At 27.6% G+C, this 9,817-nt stretch overlaps 1 long non-coding RNA gene across 2 annotated transcripts in view; it reads left to right on the top strand.

Moving 5' to 3' along the window:
* The first annotated feature begins 313 nt into the window (after positions 1-313).
* LOC147817085 (uncharacterized) overlaps positions 314-9,817 on the top strand; it is a 56,331-nt gene continuing 46,827 nt past the window's right edge. For both annotated transcript variants that reach the window (XR_015430230.1, XR_015430231.1), the window contains exons 1-3: positions 314-394; positions 5,035-5,150; positions 9,678-9,773. This is a non-coding gene — a long non-coding RNA (uncharacterized LOC147817085). The remainder of the gene's footprint in view (positions 395-5,034; positions 5,151-9,677; positions 9,774-9,817) is intronic.

Below are 9,817 nucleotides of genomic sequence, written 5' to 3'. Positions count from 1 at the left end.
AGCTGGGGGTTTGTTAAAATCTGTCGTCTGGGAGCAAAATTATCTGCAAATTTAAATTTTATGAATATATTTTTTCCCTAAAACTCCTTTTTTGGAAATAGTACTTTTAAAATTAAAGCTCATGTTTTTCTTGTTTTTTTTCTATTTAACATTTTGTACTCAACATTTATTTTAACATTTTGTGATTAATAAAGTAATAAAAGTTTCAAAATTTAAAATAAATGTTGAGATTGTCCAGTTTTTTTTATTACATATTGCATTGTTTAATTTTATTGAATGATTTCAGAATACAAAATGTTCCGTGTGTGATGGTTGCATCTTTCGAAGGTTTTCTTTATATCTATGAACTGAACGTTGAAATGGGAGGAGATCGTATTTAAATAAAACAGCACAGGTAGAAAATATTTGCTTCTTAAAAATAATAATAATAAACATGAATTGTGTATTATTCTCTTCAGAGTTTGGAATTTTTTGGCTGGTAAAACTTCCCATAAAAACTGTGGTTGGTTAGATTTAAAGACATCAAAACTATCTAAAAATTTTTTTGTTCATTGTTAGACTTTTTTTATATATATATATATTCGTCATTGAACAATCTACCCAATTTTGGGTTTACGACTACTGCTAATGTTCAATTCCGTAGCCTTGTAATGTTGAAATAATCCAGAATACAATGAAACTCCTGTATCAGTGCTCCCAGAGGTATGATTTGTTATCGGAACATGGAGGACTTTGTGACTCGACGGATTTAACGTGCATCAGTCACCATTTACTACACCAGGAGTCTTCGGCCGGCGCAGATCGAACCCACGAGCTCTTAGTGCTCCAGTGCCCTACCAACCAGGCTATCCCAGCCTCATAGTTAGACTTTGTAAAAGTTAAGCATTACATAATTATTGAGTAGCAATAAACTGTAACTCAAAATTAACTATGCATTATTTAAATTATTATTAAATGCTGATCGAAGTGTTTAAAAATAGTTAGGTTTTTCCTTTCTCATTTAGTTAGTCTAAAAACTAGACATTGCAAGGTAGTTTTGTGTTAAACAACCAAGACAATGGCATTTAATCAAGCTGTAATTTCTGGAGTTTTCTTTTTTAAGATATATTTAAAAGAAATATCTGCTTTTACAAATGACTCAAAACTGTTATGAGATTTCAGGATAAAGTTATTAGGGGTCTGTCTAGGTTTTTTTTAGAGGTGCCTATTTTGTGAAAATTTAGACATAATTTGTGAAAATTAAAAGTTACATCAAAAAATCAACACAAAAATATGGTAAAATAAGAAATTATTTTCAAAAATTGTCACTACAAATAAAAATCATCTATGACTAGTAAATTTCTGTATATTTTTGTCCATGTATTAAAAAATAATTTCGCTATTGTTACATTTCGGGCTTAAAATGGTTTCCAAATTTAAAAATCCATTGTTCATAGTTAAATTTCAACTTGCATTTAACAGTACTAGAAATAAGTTATTTTTATTATGAGAAAATTTTCGACTAGGTCATACAGAAAAAAGTTTCACAGAGAAGAAAACGTTTCATACAAAAATAAGAAAACGTTTCATACAAAAATAAGGATCTGTTAGAATAAATTTGCAATAATGTTGAAGATAATATTCAAATGTTTAGAATAATGTTTGAATTTTGTCTTCCTTTAAAGTTTATAGAGAGAGAATCTCATTGCTTCATTTTAAAAAATTCTAGGATTTATAGTTTCTTTATGGGGATACAAAAACAAAATTTTAAGAGGTGGAGAATCTTTGAACTTACTTATTTTAAAGTATTTTGTTAAACTACCGTTTTTTCAAAAGTTGGTTTTGTGAAGGTTAAACTACATTACTAACGGTAGTAAATTTACCCTGAACAGACTACTGGTTATTCTTTGAGTTTGTGCAATTCATTTTCTATATACTCATGCATTTTAAAACTTATTTAAATAATCTTAAAATTACAGGATTTCAATTGGTCTGTTAAGCAAATATTTTAAATTAAATGTGAGTGAAAAGTATAGTTAGATATTAATTTACTTAGTTTTTAAAATTTTGTGATTGCAATAAGCGTTTTTGATGTTTAATCTATGACAATTCTAATGCTCATTCATACTAGTTGTTAAAGATTAAATTTTTTGTTATAAAATTGAATGCAACATGTTCATTATTTTATTTTATAATATGTTTAATTGTTTAGATTAATAAGTGGCCATTATTTTAAACTTTATTTTAAATCAGTTTTACTTGAAAAACCAGTTTGTACTCGTTATGAACATTGGTTAATATGTTAAGCATAGGTATAGTTTGTCTATGATATGAACTCTGCCCACCACAAAGTCTGTGGCCGTCTGCTGCTATGGAACCAAGAATAGCACATTTCAGGGAGGGTAGCTTCTCTTCATTATAGGGCGAAGAAAAGGATTCCCTTTCTTTCGTCGACTCGAGCCAAAACCTGTTCTAAACAACGACCCCACTTGAAATAGTTATACTTCGTTACCCCATATAGATGGCAGCACTTTTTTTTAAATTTTTACTCATTGAATGTTTTTCTCTTTTATTTTTTCAGGATTTTCAAAAAAGGGTCAGCACTTGACTTATTTCTAAAGTTTTCTTAATGATTTGGCATTTTAAATTTTTTTTATATGTGGGAGTCTCTTTATTAGATCTTAGTCTGTGTGCTTTTAAATCATACGATGTGAACTTTTAAATTGGGACTGTTTGTCATTAATTTTTCTTTGCATTTACATTTCAATTTTTTTAATTGTTTTTACTTATTTGATTTTCCATTATGAGGCCTTGGGGACGCAGTCAGTTTTTGATTTCACCACTGACAACTGAAAGGCTCCTGTGTGTTGGCTGGCAGTGTGTCCCCTGATGAAGTACTGTCCTGCTAACACGCATATCTTAAACTTTTTGTTGTTTTCTGCTAGAATTGTATTTCTGACTTTATAAATTAAAATAAAACAAATTTGGATTCAGCTGCTTTAAGCGCTTTTCGATTTTAATTTATTATTTTAAATATTACTTACTTATTTTGTCTTTTTCTGAATTTGTCAATTAGTTTTATTCTTTGATTAGACCTCATTACCATAGTCACCCCCACAAGCCCAGACAAATGGTTAGGGGAATTCTTACTTTAGACAAACTATATAAAGCAATGTTTTTGCGGTTAATATAAGATGGTGGCTTTTAAATGTCTCAGTGTTTAATATTTTGGTGTGACGCATGATAGAGTCGCACTATCTTATTTAATTTATGAGCTGAGGCATTCATTGATGTCTTGTGGCCAAAATGACGCAGTGAGTGAGTCATTCATTAATAATTTTTTTAATAAAATTTTCTAAAAATTTTAAATTTTTTATTTATTTTTATTTAACATATATTTTTGGAATAATTTCTAACATGGATAGACGGTTGGATAGTTGAATAAAGACCTATGTGGTTTAAACCAAACAGATTTTTTTTAAAACTATTTTATATAGTTAAATTTTATATTATTCATATAAATTCATTCAGTTTAATTGTAACAAAATAATTTAAGTAATATAAAATAAAGTTGTCCATAAACTATTGAAAACATAACCTAAATTTTTTTATATAAAATATTAATAAATATCACTTATTTTAATTTTTTAAGAAATTCATAATTTTTTTCTTCTTGTTTTCACTTATTTGAGAATGACATTAAATAGTTCTAAAATTAATGTTATTATTTAAACTAGATTGCTATTTTAAACTGTTTAGATATCTGATATTTCTTTTTGAAAAAGGGTTTATTCCACTTGGGTTGAAAATTTAAGAAATTGGAATTGGATTATTTAAATTTAGCTTATATTGATTGAGTTGATATTTATTTAATCAATTTTTTAATTACAGGCTTTAAAAAATTTCACAACAAAAAATGTTGGGACTTTTTGGAAATCTTTAGTCAACAACAAAGCTGTCCCTTATTGATTTTTTTTTAAATGATTTAAATTTTTAATTCATTTCCTCTCAAGTAAAATACGTAACAAACATCTCATATTTTAACATTTATAACTCAGTTTGCATATTCAGGTTGCTCAGTTTATAAATCTTAAGATTTATTTTTTGAAACCTATTAACATTTGTTCGTTAACCTTATTTATGACTATAGTTTGGAATTTTTTAATTATTTTCATAAATAAACTGAAGTCAGTCTTGAAAGAAAAATCAGTAAATAAAGTTAAATTTATATCTCTTTTCAATTTGTTTTTAATATTAAAATTTATGTATTTCCTTAAAAATGTAACAAATTTTTGCTGTTAAAGAAAAATAAAAGTTACATTTTAATGTAAACATTGAAAATCTTTAAAATTTCTGTGAAATGATCAAGTAATGATGCAGCTCATTAATGAAAGAATGAGATGGAACTTCAACACTTACTTGCTTAAACAAAATTTGTAATATTAGTGTATCTAAAGCGTTTTTTAATGCTGGCCCAAGTTAAATTGAGATTATTATTTAAAAAAAAAATTATGGAGATAGGACAAAAAATAAATAATGATAAAGTGAAAAAATAAATAGAGATATGTATAACTTAGAAAAAAATTTTTGTTTATTATTCAGTGGTTGGTGTGAAAAGATGTACAAGGTTAGCTGTTATTTTTATCTTGTTTGCTGTAAAAAATAAATTAATACAATGAATATAAAAAAACCTTGATAATTAATTTAATATACAAGTCCTTATTATAGAAAGGTACATTCTGAAGTCAGTGAACTGTAAATGACTGAAAATTCTAGTAAATAATTCTAGATTGTGTTCATTTATCAAAAAAATAAGTTCAGTCTTGAAATATTTTTAGAGTGGGCACCCATGGTGACCACTTATTCCTCAAACCTAATGTGTCGACGACCGATACAGATTGGTCACCGACTCGCATGGAATTAACTTTTTATATCTTTTCATTTAATACTCAAATTTTTAAGCGTTTTTTTTTTTTGCTTGGATTAAGCTATATATATTTATTTTTTTTAAAATCCTTAAATGCTCGAAGAATAACAAAATGTTCATAACTTTAGGTTAGAAGGACCACTTAGACCTACTACAAAGAATTCAAGTCGTGCTTTGTCCAAATTTGAACCTCATTCAATGAGTCATCCTGTTGAGTCTGTGGAAAAAGAGCCATCTATCTCAAGTAATTCCTTCTTATTGTTGATGTTTTCTTCTGAGCCTTTTCAACCCAATTCTTTGGTTCCATCTTTATTTGATTCATTTCTTTTTAAAATAGAAAATTTAAGCATATTGAATCTTTAAAAGTTTTTCTTCTGTTCTTTAAAACTTTGTAAGTGGTTAAATATGATTTAATTTCAATTAATTACATATTATTGTATAATACAGTCAAACCTCGCTATAGTGAACCTTCAAGGGACCGAAATTTCAGTTCACTATAACTGGGAGTTCATTCTATCCATACTGCAAACAATTTTAATTAATTTTTCCAAACTGCTCCCTTTTATTACACGTTATTTAAGTAAATGACCACTAAAAAGAAATACAAAAATGATTAAAAAACAATTTGTAGTAACAAAAAATGTGTTCACTTTTATTTTTTATTACTCATCGTCGTGCGTGCAAAAGATTTAGGGATGAAAAACTGAGATAAAAGAAGCAAATAAGAAAAAATGCTTCTGGCTACATTTCACTCAATAAGAGGTCTTAAAAATTGGTATATGCATTTTATGTAGGAATTTCAAAATTACCGAAAAATGAAGGAAAAAATCACTCAAGGTCAGAAAAAAGTTCAGAATATCCAATTTCCTCTCACCTTTTGGTTCACTATATCCACAAAAAAGTGATATTATATGTGTATGTCAAGGCACGTGAGCGAGCATTTCGTTCACAATGTCCGGGAGTTCAGCAGAGTTTAACTGTATTTTATTAATTTAGGGTGATGTAATTTTTTTAGTGTGACTTAGTTGTTAAAAAGTTAATCTTTTATTTTATTGATTAATAAGTTCTTCCTTTATTTTTCATTTTCCAACAGCATTGTTTCTTATTTTAGGATAATTTACTTACTTATTTTTAATGAAATATTATATTTTTTTCATTTATTTATTTATTTTGTTTAATACAAAGCATTACTTTTTGGTTATTTATACTATTTGATTTAACTTAATAAATATGGAATAACTTTAGCTAGCTATGGATTATTTATATGTTTGTTAGTTTCTTTTTAGGATGGTTTGATATTTGTTGTTAAAAATATGTTTTTTTGTCTTCAGTTGTGTTCTTTTTAAATAAGTATCACTTGAATAAGTTTAACATTTTTTTATGTTTTATTTCACTCTTAAAAAAATACTTTCTACCAACCCAATAATAATAACATGGTGCATTTTTAAAAAGTGCTTAAAGGTGCTTTTTTTCTTTTTTTAAAAGCCCTTAAAGGTGCTATTTTCATTGAGTGTTTTTAAAAAGTGTGTAATTTTCCATTTTCGAAAATTAGTGAAAATTCGAATTTTCTCTGCCATGTTGATTTTCGACACATAGTATGCAAAAGCGTGCTTTACACATTGTTCTATTCAGCATTTCCACAATTCATCCAACCACAGGTTACTTCGGTGCATCGATGGTCTATGGAGTATGAAAGCGCCTATCTTTTTGCATGTTTAGTGAAATACTTGTGAGTTAGCATGCTCGTCCACTGAGCTGTGATAAGTGAGATTCCTGCACTCTCGTGGGCAAATCATGATTTAAATCAAATGATTTTTGATTTAAATCAACAGATTTTTTTTATATATATATTGATTTGAAAAGTTAAAAAACAGTGTTTAAAATTATTGATACTTTTATTATTTTCTTTTCTTAGTTTTAAAATTTATTTTAAATGAAGTGCTGCATTAATTAATTTTAGTTAATGAAATTACTTTCGTTCTTGGTGTGTGATAAATTCCAACACATTAGAAATTACATTTTTAAAAATCTTTTAATGCTTGAAATTGAAAGTACAGATTAAAGAAAACATCCAGGGCTGTCTTAATATAAACTTGCATAGCTGTAGAAAGTAATTAATAAACTTGAATTTTTTTCACAAAAAAAATACAAATAATGTTAATTTGAATTCTACCTTTTCATTGAAAAAGCGTGGAGTTAAAATCTTCATTATATTTTATTGGTGGAAAATGTATATTTCTAAAGCTTGAGGTTATATTAAAAAAAAATTGCCCTAATTTGCCAAAAATAGAATAAAAATGCTGATTGATTCAGATATTTTTTTCTGATACAGTGTCATTCTTCCCCTTTAAACCCTATTTAAAGCAGTAGGGTTATTAACTGGTAACAGTGTGCATGTTTACAGTGTACATCTTTGACATTATCAGAAAAAAATTTTCTGAGAAAAAAAAATTCCAATGAGTACATAGATAGATTTTTTAATTTTTTTTTTAGCTTAACTTATCTATTTTGATTTGGAATTAAGAATGAATATTTTGCTATAAAAATTTATAGATTAAATATTTGTTTATTTTTTGATGAATGACTACATTATAAACACAGACTGTTACATTTATTTTGTCATTTTAAAAATCAAGAGAAAGAAAATCACAATTTTAAATTAAAATTATGGTTTGCTAATTGAAACTTTGGTTTAATAGTTTAAGTATCCTTTAAATTCTCTATTTCATCTAGTCTTTAAATTTCAATCATGTATTTGTTTCGAAATGGTTGCTATGCATACAAAGCTATGTATTATAATGAAAAATTGTTTTAGGTAGTTAAATCTTCTGAAATATTGTTATAATATAGTTTAATATTAATTTCATATTGATTAAACATTTATAAAGTTTTTTTAATTATAAATCAAAGTTCTTACAGTGTATTTGAATGAAAATCAAGAAAATCCAATTTAAACCAGAAAAAAAGGAATAATTAAAAAAGGAAAGCAAGCTAAAGATTAATAACTTCAAAAGAAAAAAAGCTGTCCATTAATAAGTAAGAAAATAATACAAACTAACAAAAAAACATGCTAACATTTAGTAATTAGCTACAAAAAAATGAAGAAGAAAAATTTAACTAGGAATCACAAAAAAAAATTAACAATTAATGCAAAAAAAATTTTATAACTATAAAAAACGAGCTAACATTAAATAACTAGTAAAAAACAACAAATTAACAATTACTGCAAAAAAAATTAATAATGATAAAAAAGGAGTTAACAATAACTAACCAGTAAAAAACAACAAATTAACAGTTAATAACTAATAAAGAAACAAAACAAAAGAACAATTAAGCGATGCGAGTGAAAGAAAGGGAAAAAAGAACTGCACAAGAGATTGGCAAGGAGAATGGAACTAGCTGACTGACCAGTGTAAAAGCTTAGTCAACGCGCCAATTCCTTGGTCTTGAAAACTAATCCAGCGCCAAACTAAAACACCTTCTTCTTTGTACATTCTCTTTACTGAGAAGATATTCATAAGTTAAATACATTTAAACATGAAAAACTTCGAATGTATGTTTCACGATAAACTTTTCTTATTATACAATATTTATTTATATTTGAACGCGCATTTAAACTGCAATTAATTCCAAAATAGAGAAGAACTACTTTTCAAAGACGGAGTATTACATATCCTACCCTTCCCTGCAGTGCCAACTTAAGGTGGAATGGACTATAGTAAGATTAAGTAACCCGAACATGTCTATAGAAGAACTGCAAGATAAGATATAGGATAAAGATGCTCAAAAGTCCCAACTATGCTCAATAGTCCCAACTATTGGTAACCCAGAAGAACTGGAAACCAATTAGAGAGCATAATGGACCAGTACTCATGAATCATGTGATACCAAGAGTAACTAAGGCAACATACTTAGGTCTAGTCATTAACAACAGACGGACTTGGTCGAATCATGTGAAAAACGTCTAAAGCCAATTCTGCAACTTTAGAACTGCAATCAATAATGTACAGCGAAAAGCTGAGTTTAAAGCTGAGAAGGTTACTTTTCACCTCCATGATTAGACCAATCCATGACCTATTCCTCACCAGCATGGTGTAACGTTTCAGAAAGTGAGCTTGGGAAACTCAGAAGAAAGCAGAACCAAGATTTTAAGAGAGATAACTGCCGCTCACTAGTATCAGAGAAGTGTAGACATAACACCTAGAGATTGACAGTTTTGATCACCACTTTAACAAACTAAATCGAAACTTTTTTTAAGAAAGCGTTAGACTTCAGAGCCGCTAATTTCGACTCAATTTTTTAGTTCGAAAACTTAGCTGACGATGCCTCCCTTAAGGCAGTAGCTCACTTTTTCACAAGTGATTTAACACTGACCATCTGAGTATAATTTAATGGCACGAATATAGTGAATAATTATTTTGTGGCAATATCTCAAAATGTCCTTAATAAATATATATATTAAACCATATATCATATATATATTACGAAAAATACAAAAAGAAAGACACTGACGTGTAATTGTAAGAAAGCGTTGACACAAATCAACTTGATTTGCAACAAACTTGACTATGCTTTAGTAAAAGTGAACTGTGAGAATGTTGAAAGAGAAAGTGAATTGTACCTGAGATGTACAATTAAATTTTTGACAAACTTCTCACAAGAAGTATACTTTGTTTATTCTTTTTATCTACTTACTTATTGTGAAAATGTATCACTTTATGATATCATTCGAGCAATGTACTCAGTATTAATTCTCTTCTTTCACTTTTAGGATACAAGGACCTCAAGGATCCACCATCACAAGATGAAGGGCTAAAGGGTCACTCCTGCCTCAACCACCCCGACCAACAGAATTTTCAAATTTTGGGTAATTTTTACTTAATTTACTAATGTTATAATTGTGCGACAAAT

This window comes from Parasteatoda tepidariorum, chromosome 1 (assembly GCF_982258835.1).
Source record: "Parasteatoda tepidariorum strain Cologne lab strain chromosome 1, Ptep-v5.0, whole genome shotgun sequence".
Classification (NCBI taxonomy): Eukaryota; Metazoa; Arthropoda; class Arachnida; order Araneae; family Theridiidae; genus Parasteatoda; species Parasteatoda tepidariorum.
This window is presented reverse-complemented; position numbering and strand designations above follow the sequence as displayed.